The 16,353-nt window shown below is 55.1% G+C and overlaps 1 long non-coding RNA gene across 2 annotated transcripts; it reads left to right on the top strand.

Moving 5' to 3' along the window:
• The first annotated feature begins 14,071 nt into the window (after window positions 1–14,071).
• Window positions 14,072–15,111, top strand: LOC113992603. 2 transcript variants are annotated; one of them, XR_003542297.2, is made up of 3 exons: window positions 14,072–14,354; window positions 14,453–14,491; window positions 14,843–15,111. It is a non-coding gene; the product is annotated as an uncharacterized LOC113992603 (long non-coding RNA). The 2 variants fall into 2 exon arrangements; XR_003542298.2 differs by having other exon boundaries at window positions 14,076–14,354; window positions 14,846–15,111.
• The last annotated feature ends 1,242 nt before the right edge of the window (window positions 15,112–16,353 follow it).

Genomic DNA, 16,353 nt, shown 5'->3' with positions numbered 1-16,353 from the left:
ATACCACCTAGGGAGTCTTTCTGCTCTGCCTTTTGCAATCGGATATGTCTATCTCGCATTGGCCTCCTAAGCCACCAGCGTGCTTGTAACAAATGTGGATGGAGCCTTCTTAAATCTTCGTTCGAGAAGCCCAGCCACGATGATGTGTTTAAGACGGGTGTTCCATAATTTAGTGTTCTCACTGAAACCATGCAAATCGTGCGCCACTCGCTCACTTCCCACTCCTCCTTTCCTTCCCACTCCCCCTCCACCCGGAGGCAGGCTGGACGGGAGAATTGGAGGCACAAAAGGTAAAGAGGGCAGGCTGAGATAAGAACAACTTACTGGAAACGGCAATGAAATAAGAAAACAGTACAGCAACAGAACAGTAACAGAAACAATACTAATAACCGAGTGTCCAAGGGAGGCAAATGACTCACACATGATTGCTCACCAGTTGGTGCCCAACTTTGCCACCACGCACACAACCTGGAAGAGACCCCTTCCCCTATCCTTGACAAAATGAGGAATAACCTCTATGTCCTGGCTGTGCCCCCTCCTGGATACTGCCCAAATTAACACTGCCCTGACCAGAAGCAGGACAATCACCTTCAGGATCTGCAGCACAGCTTTCGGCTCTGCACCGGAGGCACTGGATCCCTCCAGGCCAGGGAGGGGAGACATCAGAGATGAGCAGACTTTGGAAATCCCTCACCTCTCACTCCGGCCCATTTTTTCTCATTTTATGGGATGGAAGAATACATACCCAACTCCTCCCAATGTCCTTCTCACTGGAAATCCCCTGAGCTTTGATTCCTTTGCTGACATGCTGCTTCCTCTGGGAAAAGCAGCCAGAAAACCCAAGGCCATTGCTTTGAGTGAAGGTCTTTCTTAGAACACTTTTCCTGAAGTGCACCCAGGAAGGCTGGGCTGCAGCAGCACATGGCCCCCATGGCTTTGCTACATCTCCTCCAGAACACCTGGAAGCCCTTCTCTCACCATCCAGCCCTGTCTTCCCCACCCCACAGGGATGCTGCCGAGGAGTTAACAAACTTCACAGTTCAATCCTGATATCCCACTGCTGACTGGGATGGGGGGAGACCAGGGGCAGTTTTGGCCCCCATCAGCACCAGCTCTTGGGACAGCCAGGCTCTCTCCTGACATGCGGGCTCATCTCTGCAGCTTTGCTGTCCTCCACAGGGCGTTTGCTGAAAAAAATCATCTTCTAGAAAAGATAGATGACACCAGCCCAGGGGTCAGCAGCACCACATGAGAGCTTGGCAAGATGCCCTGAGGACAGCCAGGCCAGGCAGAGAGAGGTGGAAGGACCACAGGGGCTCTCTGAAGCAGCCCCATTGTACAACATAGACAATGGGGCTAAATAAACACTGGGCTGAAAGATGAGAGTGCTCTTCCAAGGGAAATTTACAGCTGCTGGACAGGCCTGGGGCTCTTGCTGGAAAGCTTCAGTCTCTGGGCTCCCGGTGCCCAAAGGCATTGCAGATAACTCCTTCTCAAGCAATGGTAGGGAGCAGGGTGGAGAAGTCAAGGATGAGGCAGATCAGAAAGACTGGGGCAGCACAAAGAGATCTACAAGGGAGAGAGACAGCATCTGAAAGGCACTCCTTGCTGACCTATGAGCTGGTGCCGTGGGCTCTACAACTGCTGCCTGCAGTCAGCTTGGAAGCTCCGGCAGTTTTAACAGGAGGTTTGTCTGCAAACAAGATGCAGAGACGTTACGATGATGGATGCGGGTATATTCCTGACCTAGGCTCTCCAGAGGGAGATTCGCTGTCTCCTCATGGGCCATAGAGGCTTTTAATACGGGATGAACTTCACTTGGTCTCCCCAAGCTCATGTCCAACCTGTTCCATGGCCTCTGACTGCGATCTGCTGTCCACCTAGCTTCATCCCCCCTCACAACCCTGGGGACTCCTTGGAGATGAATGGCTGCTGTGCCAGCACCTACTGCTCCAGGAAGGGAGTGCAAGGGGAAGATGCTACACTCGCAGGTGCAAAGAAGGTTCATTTTGCCATGGGATCCCAGGAGGTCACCATGCACATCGTCAATGGGGTCTGAAAAAAAGAAAACTTACAGATGTTGAGGCAGCTGAGCTCATCAAGCACATGTAGAAAAGCTCCTGATTTCAGTATGGCTGGCTCTTTTGAAATGCCCCAGGAAGGAAGATTTGGTCTCAGGCATCATCAGCCTCATTGGCCAGTCTAGAGAGAACTGCCTGGACTTGAATCAGAAGTCTGTGGATAAGAGATTTAGCTTCATTTAGCTAGAAATGGGATATCTCTCTCCAGTGAGCCAGCTGCTTGCCATTCCGTTAGTCCCTGACCACAGGCAGCACTGAATCTGGGATCTCTCCCCCTCCAGTTTCTCAGAGTCCCTGGGTAACCCTGAAAGCACTGCTTCAGTATCAGCTTCTGCAAGAGGCCTTCCAAAAAGCAGCTAGGGGATTAGGTGAGGGGAAGAACCAGAAAATCGCACACATTCTTCCCTGGGTTCGTGAAAGACAATAAGAAAGAAATACAAGACCCCCAAAAGCAAGTCCACTTGATGGGAGCGGCAGGTGAGCATCTCTGGTTCAGTAGTGATACGACGCACTCAACTGCAGCTTGCAGACAAGAATCCTGAAACCTTCCAGTAGCCAAGATTGCCACCTGATCCCAAGGTCCCCTGTCCTCTGCCCCATGCATTTCCACGGGACCAAAGCCCCTATGCACAGCAAAAGGAAAGTATGTGAATGTACACACATGGTAACTTGCTCCTGGCCTTTTCAGCCTATGGAGGAAGACAACTTCCCTCATTAGAAAATGAAGCAGGTCTGACCTGGACTTTCTCAAAACACTCTAAAGCCAGAGGCAGGTTTCTCCCACAAGCGACAGCAAAGCCCTCCTCCTGCCCATGTTGTTTGGGAAATGGCACAAGAACCAGGAGAATCCCAGAGAGATTCACACCTTCAGAGACACCAGTGAGTGCAGCCCCTCCTGACATCATCCGCGCAGAAGCCTCCAGCCCTTGGGATGACTTTGCCTCCTAACAGAGGTGCCAGAGCATCTGATCTGGATTTACCAGGCCTGCCTTAGTACCAGGCCACAATAATTGTCGCAGCATCCCAGCCTTTCCTTGCTCGAGCCAGTCTGTTTATAGGTTGTTTGGATCTCCACCTCCACATTGCAGGGGGCTTGAACACCACTGATCACATCCACTTCTACCTCTGACCTGAAGGGAGAGGAAGATTTCCCCGTTTGCTGTTGTGGCAAGTGGCGCCTCTCTGCAAGAGCTTTCATCTCCTGCTCGGGGCCCCTCTGCACTGGCCAGGCTCACTCCATGCTGCTGGACCTCTCCCAGCCCCTCTAAGCAGGGCTCCGGTCAAGTCTTCGTAACAACTCCCCATTCCTCAGAATAGCTTGGCACTCCTGTAGCAGTTTGGGTGGGGAATGCCAAACTCACACCAACGAATGGCTCTGTCCAATCACCTGAGGAGCAGCAGGTACCACCCAGTGCGGAGGTCAGCGCTTGAATAAAGACCTCCCCAACTTTTCTGGGTGCAGCTGGTAAGGCGATTTTGTTATAAAAGTAGCGGGGCAACTGAACTGCTTAAAGGGAGGAACAAAAGGGCACAGAAAGCACTGTGCAAAATGGCTCCAGCCTTAAATAACGTGGGTAAGGAAGGCACTGGAACAGAAGATGGGGTTTAGGCGGAGCATGCAAATTACAACCAATCCTAGGAGATGGGGGCTGAACATAACCCTATGCGGTACTGCGTCAAGTATCAACCAATGAAAGGACAGAACATACGCACAGTGCAATACAATACAACAACTTCTATGCAAAATCTACAATTTCCTTATTAATTACACATTTTTAGACTGCCACAACCCAGCCTGCCCCATGCAGAGCCCTGGGGGTGGCTCCTGCTACACCCAATGCCAGAAGAACACCACAGGAGACCCTGGGGAGGGAAGAAGGGAAGGAAAGAAGGAAATCTCAGTGCTATGCATCTGGAGCAGCTGGGGGAACTCCAGTGCCTCCCAAGACGCCCTGTCAGACACGTGAGGAACTGCAGAGTCGAGAGCTCTCCCCACGCACCCCTACGGCCCGCTCCGAAATAAATACCGTTGACTGCCCAGGGAAGGTCCCCTTCAGAGTAGCGACACGATCCCCGTAGCCCTTTGCTCTGGATTCCCCCGCCCATTCCTGGCCTCACCCCTTTGTGCCCAGAGCCCACTAGCTTTGAGCTACAGGGAGCAGAGGGGCTCTGTTGCCACCCTGTCAGGCGGCGTGAGCTGTAGAACAGCTCCAGTGGCCAAGTGCAGGGCTGAGCTCTCCATGGGACTGTGTCTGGCTTCAGGCAGTTTTCTGACAGGGAATGGGACTATTCTAGCCCAAAGGGAGCAATCAGGATCCAACATCTGCTTTGTTTAAGGCTGTCAGGAGCCTTCTTGGTCGCTTATCCTTTGATTTTTGTCCAAATCTTGAAGTGGTTTGGATGAGGTACAAAAAGGAGGGGCAGAAAGCATGCCTTCCTCCCCCATAGACACGTTTTCCCCTCAGATCAGGGGGATCAGACCAAACCTCTGGTGGGAGCTGTTTTATTAAGCTTGTCAGACCTTGAACATCAGGGGAGCTGTGTACAGCTCGTGGCAGCAGGTGCTGGGGCCTTGGCCAGTGTCACCTGGAAGGGGAAAGGAGGAAAGGGGACCAGCACGGATCCCTGCTGCCCTGCATATCCCCTGAGCCAAGGGACACTTATGGACAGTTGTTCTGCACCTCCCCCTGTCCCCTTTGGGTCAGGGCTATCACCTGACACTGCGGTGACAGACGGGTTCCTCAGGATATCCTTGGCAGAATGATGACGGCACTGAGTCATAGTGTAGTGGTTTGGACTTTGTTTTCCCCCAGAGGCTAAAGAAAAGTGGTAGACCCCAAGGGGTGGAAACCCCTGGAAGTTTTGAAGTTCTGCCCAATGGGCGCTCCTGCAAAAATGTAAACATATCACAACCAGACCGGAAGAGATGAGTTGTAGTTTGGGTTTTTGTAGGAGAGGTGGCCATGTTGTAGAGCCACGAGGAAGGGGCTCTAAGCCCCTTGGGCCCTCTGGGGCCTCCCAGCCCTTGGCTGGGGGGCTGCAGGGACCTGGAACAGCATAAAGCTGGGCTAGGTGCCTGTAGTTATGCCGGGAGATGTTTTCTCCATGGACGCAGAGCAGCAGCTGACGCTGACCAGAGAAACGGTGGCAGAGAGCCAGAGATAAGGACCTGAACCAGAGGAGCAGCAGAAACAACATGCAACACCGCAGAGAAGACTCCTGGAAAGGGAGGAGAAAGAGAGCCAGCAACTGAGACAGAGAGTTTGGGGTAAGACTGTACCAGATTCCCCAAAACTCCCTTGGAGACCCTCTTGGAGGAGAGGGACATAGACTCCTATTAAGGAGAAAAGTTTTAGACATGCAGCACTGGAGAGAGAGGAGCTAAGAAGCTCAAAAGAGCATCCTGGAGCTGGACTGGGACGGCCAGATGGAATGCAGGGGGAGTTGACCTTGGCTCCCCCCTCGCACTGCTGCCACGGTGGCAGCCTGAGAGACAGGGCACAGAGGCCCTGCAAGAGATACCAGACCGTCACGAAGACCCCCCTGTGTCTCGTGATATGACGTGGTGAAACGACCTTGTCTGGGGTTACGAAGCCCACGGAAGACCCCTTTGCCTGTGTCAAGGGGGCCAAGGGAGAGTTTGGATACCTCCCATGTGAGTGCTGGCAGAAAGCCAGCTATCAGCTGCTGCATGTGGAGAAGACAGACAGACTGCTGCCTCAGAAGATGCTGCTGCTTAAGGACTGGAAGGGATCTGTCCTTCTTTCCCTCCTGGACTTTTATTTGGAGGTGAGAAGAGATCTGGTCCATTGTAAATACATATGTCATGGTAGAGATAGTTGTGATCGTGTGTATAATGTGATATGGTATTTATTTGTACAGTCATTGTAATATATTCCCTTTCCCCCACTTTGAGTCTGGTGTGTTTTGTCTGAAAAAGCCCATCTCACATTAGGTTGAGATGTGGGAGGGGGGATGGAGCTAGGGAATTGGATTTTGGGACTATCTCAAACCATGACACCCACACAAAAGAACCAACCAGCAGATCCACATTCCAAACTGAAGGCCCTCCAAAGGCTGTGGGGGGGTGTGGGGTTTTTTTAACTCTCTCCTCAGAAAGGGGAGGCACTGCCTGGAGGATGCCACTTGTCCCTGCATGGTCCCAGTTGCTCCCAGTATGATCCCACTATGAGTCCAGTCACACCCAATGATCCCAGTAAATTCCAGACACTTCCAGTGGATTCAATGAATCCAGTTTAATCCCAGTCATCCCCAGTATGGTTGCAGTCCCTCTCCCATACTCCCAGTACTACTGCAGTCATTCCCAGTCTGGTCCAAGTATGAGCCCAGCAGGGGCCCAGCTGCTCCCACTCTGATCCCAGTTGCCCCCAGTGTGGTTGCTCCAGGATGGATCAGGAATGGGGACCCCTCTGTGCCCCCCCCCTTGTGTCACCCTGTTCTGGGAGAGCTTTGGGGGGACATCTGCACCCCAACACGGCATCCAGCGCATCCCAAAGTGTGCAGGACCCCCTTAAACCACCCCACAGCCCCCAAGGAACCTCCAAACCAACTCAGAGTCCACCCAGAACTCCACCTAACCCTTTTCTGGGGGGACTTTCATGGACTCTGGTGTTACTGGGAGCCTCCCCTGGCTGCACGTGAGGAGCTCTTGGGTGAGAGGGGGTGTTGGGAAGGGGGGGGTCGGTGAGTCAGAGGGGATAAAAGGGGTGGTGGGACCCCAAGACTGAATGGGAGAGGAGTGGGACCCCCCAAAAGTGGAGAGGGAGGGAGGCTGAGAATTGGGGGCTGATGGGAAAGAGGTGGGTGAGGTCAGAAGAGGGGGAAAAAGGGGAGGGTGGGACCCCCAAACTGAGCATGAGGGAGGTGGGGATTGGGGGAATGATGTGTATGGGGTGGGAGAGGGGGGAAAAGTGGGGGTTGAGACCCCAAACTAAACATGAGGGGGCTGGGGCTTAAGGGGACCATGGAAAAGTGGGAGAACCAGGGAGAGGGGTGGAAAAGGGGGGTGGTCTGGAGGGATGGACAGTCCCATGGGGGTCTTTGGGCACTGGAGGGTTGGGAAAGGGGGGTGGTCCCCCTGAGCTCCCAACTTCCTCTGGGGTGCTGGGGGCTGCTGGATCCAATCTCAGCCTTGCATTGTGCCAACAGTTGAAATTTAGAGCAATTCTAGAGGGGGGACTGAACCACGTTTGTCCCCCAGGCTTTAATGATGGCAAATCAGATCTATTGAAAGAAAATGAATTATTTATTTTTCCAAATGATGACACAGAACAGAATTATTTAGTGAACAGTAGAAACACTAAAACTACCAGGAGTACAGGATAAGATAGGACAGGGCACTACACTAAAGCAATTGTTGAAGCAATTCTACTAAAGGTGGCAAACAAGCAAGAATTCTTAATTAGAGATGGATGGAACTCCCCCAGACCAGCGCTGGTGGGGAGATCTCTGCTCTCAACCTCCAGCAGTGACCTTGGGGGGTCCCCAGCCAAGGCAGGAATCTCCACACACCCCCAAGAAGGGTTCTGTTGGAAGAAGCTGCCCCTGGGAAAGGGGACTGGCCCTTTCTGGTAGAAACCCATGGACTGACAGTCCTTGGACTCCAGGGGTTCCCTCACCATCAGGGGCTTCATTTGGGGTCAAACCAGTCCGGGGTCCAACATCTCCTGCCTTGTCCCGGCCCCCTCTCAGCTCAGCACTGACCCCTTTGCAAATGGGGCATTGTCTTGGGGCCATTGCAGGGGGGATGTCCTGCCCCAGTGTCCCAGTGTTCCTTTAATTGCCAGAGGCCCTGCAGTGTCCCAGTGGCCCCTTGATTCCATGACCTTCTGAAACACCTCAGGCTTCCTTTGGTTCCATGAGGCCCCCCTGTCACAAAGGCCCCTGGATTCCATGAATTCCGCAGTGTCACAAGGTTCCTTTTTTTCCATGGGGCCCTGCAGTGTCCCAATTGTGCCTTGATTCCAGGAGTACCCAAATTCTCCCAGGGTTCCTTTGGTTTCAGGAGGTCCCGCAGTGTCCCAGCGGCCCCTTCATTCCAGGCAGGCCCAGGGAGACGAAGGCAAAGACGGAGCCCCGACCCCCGTCAGCATCTTGGGGGGGCGGGGGGGCAGGACCCGGGAAACGGCGGCGGCTGCTGGGAAGGGACTGGGACGGACTGGGATGGACTGGGATGGACTGGGACAGACTGGGACGGACTGGAATGGACTGGGATGGACTGGGATGGACAGGGATGAATGGGACTGTCTGGGATGGACTGGGATGGACTGGGATGGAATGGGATGCTCTGGGACAGACTGGAATGGACTGAGATGGGCTGGGACAGACTGGAATGGATCGGGACACCAGGATACACCGGGACCAGGACTGGGACCCAGCAGGACCCCCCGGGAGCAGGATCTGAGCACACTGGGACCCTCCAGGACCAGAAATGGGGCAACAGGGATCATACTGGGAGCAACTGGGACCACACTGAGGCCTACTGGGAGCAACTGGAGGCCACATAGGATATAGTGGGAGTGCCTTGGAGTCACTGGAATCATACTGGTGGAAACTGGAATGTTACTGGGGCATCTGGGAGTGACTGGGAAGGACTATGAGCATGCTGAGGGCTCTACTGGGATATACTGGGAGTGTCTGCAACCATGGTGGGGGTAACTGGGACTGTACTGGGAGTGACTGGGACTACATGAAGGGGAATTAGGACCAGGCTGGGGGCAACTGGAAGGAATTGAGTGACTGGATTTACAATAGAAGCAACTGGGATTGAGTGGGACTGTCAGGAGGGAGGACTGGGATCATACTTGGAGTGACTGGATCTGTGCTAGGGGCAACTGGGAGCAACTGGGACCATACTGGGATCACAGTGGGAGCAGTTTGGCCCATGCTGGGAGCAACTGAGACCACACTGAGGGTGACTGGGGTCATACTGGGATCATACCAGGAGTGAGTGGGATCATGCTGGAGGTGATTGGGATCATCCTGGGAGCAACTGGGAGTGCACTGGGGATGACTGGAAGTGGCTGTGAGCAACTGGGATCCTGCTGGAAGCTTCTGGGGGCAACTGGGAATGAGTGGGACCACATGGAGGAAACTGGGAGCAACTGGGAGAGAGCAGGAGTGACTGGGATCATCCTGGGACTGACTGGGCACTGAATCCGAAAAATCGGTCCGAGAAACTGCTCAGAGACTTTTTTCTCTTTAAGCAGCCAGGTATTTGTTTATTCAACGTTGGGAGCAAGCCAGCTCGCGCTGGACAAACTTGCTCCAAGGCTTCACACAAAATCAGCATTTTTATACAATCTTCAGCTGGGATTAAATGCATATTCAAGGGATTCCAACATCTCTCTCTGCATATTAAGAACAGGCGGAGTATAGGTGGAGCTCAGGCGGGGCTTGGGGCGGTGCTTCTCTTGGCCCTCAATCCTGAGGGGACTTCCACTCTTCCTCCATGGCTCTGGGGGCTTCAACTCATCTTCCTCAGCTTGACCTTCCTTCTCTTCCATTGTTCTTGACCCGCTCCCTGAAGCTTGGAAAAAGCCCTGGCTCCCGGCCTATTCCCCCTATTCCAATGTCTCCCTGATCCTGCTGTCTCTCTAATTTATCCCCTCGAGGCCTAGGACATGTTCCTGTACTATTCTCTGAAGCTTTGCTCCAGTCAGTAGAACAGAACGAGCACAGATGGGCTTGGATGTTGGGAGCTTGTTAGCAGGCCCAAATTTCTTCGTGAACTCTTTTGGGCCTGGCCTCCTGTTTCACCAGGGACACAGCCCGGGCCCGGGGGTTCCCATTCCCATTGCACGGGTTTGCATTCCTGTTCCAGGTGTTCCCATCCCATTCTAGTTGTTCCCATCCCATTCCAGGTGTCCCCATTCCCATTCCAGGAGTTCCCATTCCAGGTGTTCCCATTCCCATTCCAGATGTTCCCAGTCCCATTCCAGGTGTTCCAATTCCCTTTCCAGGTGTCCCATCCCATTTTAGGTGTCCCCATTCCCATTCCCATTGTCCCTCCTCCCATTCCTGGTGTTCCCATCCCACTTCTGGTTTCCCCATTCCCAGTTCTTGGTGTTCCCATTCCCATTCCAGGTGTCTCCATTCCCATTCCTATTGTCCCCATTCCCATTCCAGGTATTCCCATCCCACCTCTGTTTTCCCTATTCCCATTCCAGGTGTGCCCATTCAAATCCCAGATGTTCCCATTCCCATTCCTGGTGTCCCCAACCTGCTCCCAATGTTCCCATTCCCAATGTTCCCATTCCCAGCCCAGGCAACCCCATTCCCATTCCTGATGTCCCCATTCCCATTCCAGGTGTCCCCATTCCCATTCCAGGTGTCTCCATTCCAATTCCAGGTGTTCCCATTCCAGGTTTCTCCATTCCAATTCCAGGTGTTCCCATTTCCATTCCTGGTGTCCCCATTCCAATTCCAGGTGTTCCCATTCCAGGTGTCTCCATTTCAATTCCAGGTGTTCCCATTCCAGGTGTCTCCATTCCAATTCCAGGTATTCCCATTCCAGGTGTCTCCATTTCAATTCCAGGTGTTCCCGTTCCCATTCCTGGTGTCCCCATTCCCATTCCAGGTGTCTCCATTCCCATTCCAGGTGTTCCCATTCCAGGTGTCTCCATTCCAATTCCAGGTGTTCCCATTCCAGGTGTCTGCATTTCAATTCCAGGTGTTCCCATTTCCATTCCTGGTGTCCCCATTCCCATTCCAGGTGTTCCCATTCCAGGTGTCTCCATTCCAATTCCAGGTGTTCCCATTCCAGTTGTCTCCATTCCAATTCCAGGTGTTCCCATTCCAGTTGTCTCCATTTCAATTCCAGGTGTTCCCATTTCCATTCCTGGTGTCCCCATTCCCATTCCAGGTGTCTCCATTCCCGTTCCAGGTGTTCCCATTCCAGGTGTCTCCATTCCAATTCCAGGTGTTCCCATTTCCATTCCTGGTGTCCCCATTTCCATTCCTGGTGTCCCCATTTCCATTCCAGGTGTTCCCATTCCAGGTGTCTCCATTCCCATTCCAGGTGTTCCCTCCCCATTCCACGTGTCCCCATTCCCATTCCTTCTGCCCCCATTCCCATTCCTAGTGTCCCCAGTCTGTTCCCAATGTCCCCATTCCAATTCCAGGTCTTCCCATTTCCATTCCTGGTGTTCCCATCCCATTGCTATTGTCCCAATCCCATTATTTATGTCTCCATTCCCATTCCAGGCATTCTCATTCCCTTTCCAGGTGTTCCATCCCATTCCAGGTGTCACCGCTGACGTTTCCCCTGCTGGTTTACCATTAAACCAGCACACCAGGTCTGTGCCCAACGGGGGTCCCTGTGGATCATCCAACGCGGGTCCTCCCATGGCTGATGGAGTTGGAGCAGCGGCCGAAGCTCTTCCCGCAGTCGGGGCACTCGGGGCTTCCATTACTGGTGGGTCCGTGGGTGGGAGGTCAAGGAAGAGCTCTGCCTGAAGCTCTTCCCACACTCCCCACAGTGGAAGGGCCTCTCCCTGATGTGGAGGCGACGGTGGGTGTAGAGGGTGGAGCTGTCCCACATTCCCTACACGTGTAGGGCTGTTCCCCAGTGTGGATGTGCTGGGGGCTGAGCAGCTTGGGGCTTGTGCTGAAGCTCTTCCCACATTCCAAGCACTTGTAGGGCCATTCCCTGGTGTGGATGCAACGTTGTTTGCAAAGGCTGGAGCTGTCCCTGAAGCTCTTCCCACACTCCGTACACGTGTAGGGCCTTCCCCACTGTGGATCATCTGGTGTCGGAGCAGGTGGGAGCTCCGAGTGAAGCTCTTCCCACATTCCCCACACGTGTAGGGCCTTTCCCCACTGTGGATCACCTGGTGTTGGAGCAGGTGGGAGCTCTGAGTGAAGCTCTTCCCACATTCCTCACACATGTTGGGCCTTTCCCCACTGTGGATCATCTGGTGTCGTAGCAGGTCGGAGATGTGAGTGAAACTCTTCCCACATTCCTCACACATGTAGGGCCTTTCCCCACTGTGGATCATCTGGTGTTGGAGCAGGTTGGAGCTCTTCCTAAAGCTCTTCCCACACTCCCCACACGTGTAGGGCTGTTCCCCACTGTGGATGCGACGGTGGTTGCGGAGGGTGGAGCTGTGCCTGAAGCTCTTCCCACACTCCGCACATGTGTAGGGCCTTTCCCCACTGTGGATCATCTGGTGGCTGAGGAGGTGGGAGCTCCGTTTGAAGCTCTTCCCACACTCCCCACACGTGTAGGGCCGTTCCCCAGTGTGGATATGCTGGTGCCTCAGGAGGTCGGATCTCTTGCTGAAGCTCTTCCCACATTCCAAACACCTGAAGGCCTTTTCCCTGCTGGGAGGCTGCTCAGGGACCACCAGCTCGCAGCTCCGCCTCAAGCTCCGGCCGCCTTCCCGGCACACGCTGGCTCTTTCCTCCTCACAGCCCCCTGGGCTGGCTTTGCAGCCCCTCCTGCGGGGGCATCTCCGGCCCTTTTCCTCCCCGCTGCCTTCCTGCGCCGGGGAGCCCTTCAAAACGGCCTCTCCCACCAGGCTCTGCCGCCGGGATTTGTCCTCCGCGCTCTCCGGCCTCACCTCGGGGCCTGGGGCAGGAAGCAACAAGGACACGCAGGGGATTTACCTTCGGCCCACAGGGAACCCAAGGACATCCCCCCAACTCCGGCCCCAGCAGGAGGGCCACAAAAGACAAAAGACTGACCCAAAGGGGCACTGACTTCCTCCTCACCTGCCTGGGGGGCCCACGGCATCTTCCTCTTCCTCGCAGCCTCCTCCTCCATCCGCCCAAGCTTTGGGAAGCAGAAATTCTGCTTGGGGGGGAAAAACAAGGGGTGAGTGCGTTGCCTTGGGGGTTCCTCCTGCCCAAGTTCAGCTCTAGGACTCACTGGGCATCTTGTGCCCATAAAAACCCCAAAACAACAACATTCAACCCAAAGACCCCTCCCAGGAGTTCCCCCTCTCTACTCTGTGGGGTTAGGGGGGTCCCCCCTGTCTGGTCTGATGGCACTTCTGCCTGCATTGGGGGTCCCCCTTCTCCGGGCTGCCGGGGGTCCCACTGCTCCGGGGGATTCCCACCCGCTGGGGTCCCTTTTAGTGCTGCCAGGGGGGTCCCAGGGCTCCCTTCTCCCCACTCGGCCTCCCGGGGCCGGCCGGCCCTCCTCTCTCGCCTCCCACCCTCGCAAACCTCTTGGCGCTCTCGGCTCCCACCCCGCCTCAAGGCCCCCCCTCCTCTCCACACTCCAAGGCCTTCCCCCTCTCCGGGACCCCCGCTTAAGGGGCCCGGCGCTCCCTCTCTGCTCCCCCCCCTCCAGCATTCCGGGGGTCCCCCAGCTCCGGGATCGCCCCTCTCCGCTCTCCCCACTCCGCGGCTACCGGGGTTCCCCCCCGGCTCTCACGGGGGGCCCCCAAACCGCTCTCGCCCCCCCCGCCATTGCCGAGCCACCCCCAGGACCTTTGGGCTGCTCTTCTTTGTGCTCCCGCTCGGCTCCTCCCTCGGCTGGGCCGCCGCTTTTGGCAGGTTTCCTCCTCCGGGATCCACCTCCTGCAGCCCTTCCCCCCCTGGCCCAGCCCCCTTGGGCCCCCCTTGGGCCCCCCTTGCCCAATAAGTCTGATTATACAGACAAGCAATTGGTTTTAATCCACAAAACCCAAATGTAGAACCCAGCACCCTGGGCCATGAACAAAGTGCTGTTCCTTGGACCCCCCCCGAGTCCAAAGTAAAGGGAGAGGGGAAAAAAAACCTACTGGTGAGAGAGCTGTTGCAGTCTGGTCAGAAGTGGTGGTTGCAGTCCAGTTGAGGGGGGTGGTCTCAGGCTGGTTGAGAGTGGTGAGCTGCAGTCCTCCTCTGGATCCCACGAGTGGTAAAAAGGTTCTGAAACTCCAGGTTTATATATTCTCCAGTTGAGGTAGGAATGCCCAGTCCTCCCCTCAGAGCGGGCAATTCCATAAAAGGATGCTTAATTTTTCTTTCAGAACGGGCAATTCCATAAAAGGCTATGAGGATGCTCAGTCCATAAAAGGCTATGAGGATGCTCAGTCCATAAAAGGATATGAGGGTGCTCAGGACATCCCCCCCACCTCGCAGGCCTCTCCTGACAACAGTTCCTGGGAAAATGGCATGGAAGGCCAGAGAATCCACAGTTTTGGGCTACACCCATCCAGTGAGGAATCGGTCCCAGCTGTTCTAACTAGGACACTGTGTCCCTCATCGCTGCCATCATCATCATCATCGGCCTCCTGGGAGTCGGTGTCTGGAAGCTCCGATCCGGTAACTCCCAGGATGGGGGTCGGGAAGGGGCACGGATCCGCCCGGCAGCATTCCGGGGATCCTGTACCACGGGTGCTGATCCCGCTTTCTTTCCATAGGGAAGAGGGAGGGGAATGGATACGACCCCGCGCCCACCAGTGAGTCCCAGCAGCATGTGTGGATCCAGATCCTCTGGGCAGGGATCCCAGGATGGAGGCCGGGATTCCAGAGGGGAATGGGGACCTAATGGCTGGAGCGGGATTGGAAGGGGATTCCAGCTCAGGGCAGGATTCCAGAGTGGGCTCAGGTGGAATTGTGGACTGGGATTAGGACTGGATTCTGGAGTGGGATTGGGGTGGGAAGGATGAAGTGGGATTGGGGTGGGATGGACAGAGCAGGATCAGGTGGGATTCCAGAGCAGTTCCTACTCTCCCTGGACTCCACAGCCGGCTCCATCCCCTGGGATGGGAACAGGGACATGGTGACTCCTTTCCCCACTCTCATCCCAGCAGGAATCACGGCCTGAGCAATCCCGGAGCTGGATCCGCCCCTTCCCTCTCCCTGCGGAAAGGCAGGAGCTGCTGGCAGAGCTCATCCCGCTGCTCCCACCCACCCCGGCCCCCCGGGGCTCTTCCCAATGGATCAACTTCTTACTTTTTCCCGTGTGAAACCCAGGACCGCAATTATTCCGGAGGCTTTAATTTGGGTGTGAAAATCTCCTGCTTTGGGCAATAAATCCTGGCTCCCTCCTCCGGCATCCGGCAGTTCCTCTGTGGGAACCAGGAATAGGAATGGGGACAGGGGGGACTGGGATGGCGACACTGGGGACAGGGATGGGGACACTGGGAGCAGGTTGGGGACAGCAGGTATGGGAATGGGAACTCCAGGAATGGGAATGGGGACATTGGGAGCAGGTTGGAGTCACCAGGAATGGGAATTGGGACACCGGGAATGGGAATGGGGACATGGGAGACCAGGATAGGGATAGTGGGGACAGGAACGGGGACACTGGGAGCAGGTTGGCACAGCAGGAAGTGGGAATGGGGAGAGGGATGGGAACCCCAGGAATTGGAATGGGGACAGGGATGGGAACCCCAGGAATGGGAATGGGGACAGGGATGGGAACGTGTCTCTCCAGGAGTTGGTTCAATACAAAGGTCGGTCCCTGGCTCGAGGCCACGGGAAGCCCCTTCTTTGGGAATGTCTGGGAAGCAGGTGTCAGAGGTTTGAAAAGAGGTGTTGGAATTGTTTCCCAGTGTCCCCCCCATTGCCATCTGTGTCTCCCGGGATGGGGTGGGTTGGAGCGGAGCCGCAGGCGCTGGGCAGGGGCAGTGGGGGGAGGGCGGCTCTCGGGGACACCGCGGTGGCCGCGGGGAGGGCGGGGGGTCCTTTGTTCGGGGGCTTTTGGGGTTTGTCCGGGACCGGACAGAGCGGGAGCTGATTTTGGCCACCTTCTTCTCTTTTCCTGAGAGGAAGATTTTTCCCCCCCTGGACACCTCGTGGAGAACGACCAGAGAGAGAGAGAGAGAGAGAGAGAGAGAGAGAGAGAGAGAGAGCCCGACCCATCTGGGAGCGAGGTGTTCTGCTTTGGGGACTGCCCCTGGGAAAAGGGACTCCTTCACTGCTGGCTGCGAGCACACGGGGCTGCGAGAGCTTTGAACTGCCGGGACAGTTTCTCCCCCCCACCTGGGGATTTGGGACTTTCTTTGGTTTCTTCTGAAAGTTTTTGGTTGCACCATTTGTTGTTTATTCAGATTTGGTTAATAAAAGGTTTCTTCTTTTCCTTTTCCACACTTCCACCTGAAGTCTCTTAATTTCTAAGTTGGAATCTTGTTAAACTAAGACCCAGTGCCCTCAGGGGGAGGAGGAGGAAAGGAGACCAAGAGGTACCGTGGCCACTCAAACTGCAGAGGAACAACCCTTGCCAGTAGCAGTTGCCCCTCTACAGAAGAAATCCAAGACCAAATCAGCTCAGTTAGTGAGGGATGAAGGGGAAGCAGAGCCCTCAGAACAGGAGCAA

Source organism: Pipra filicauda, unplaced genomic scaffold (genome assembly GCF_003945595.2).
Source record: "Pipra filicauda isolate LSUMZ 115617 unplaced genomic scaffold, ASM394559v2 scaffold1132_size38966_pilon, whole genome shotgun sequence".
Classification (NCBI taxonomy): Eukaryota; Metazoa; Chordata; class Aves; order Passeriformes; family Pipridae; genus Pipra; species Pipra filicauda.
This window is presented reverse-complemented; position numbering and strand designations above follow the sequence as displayed.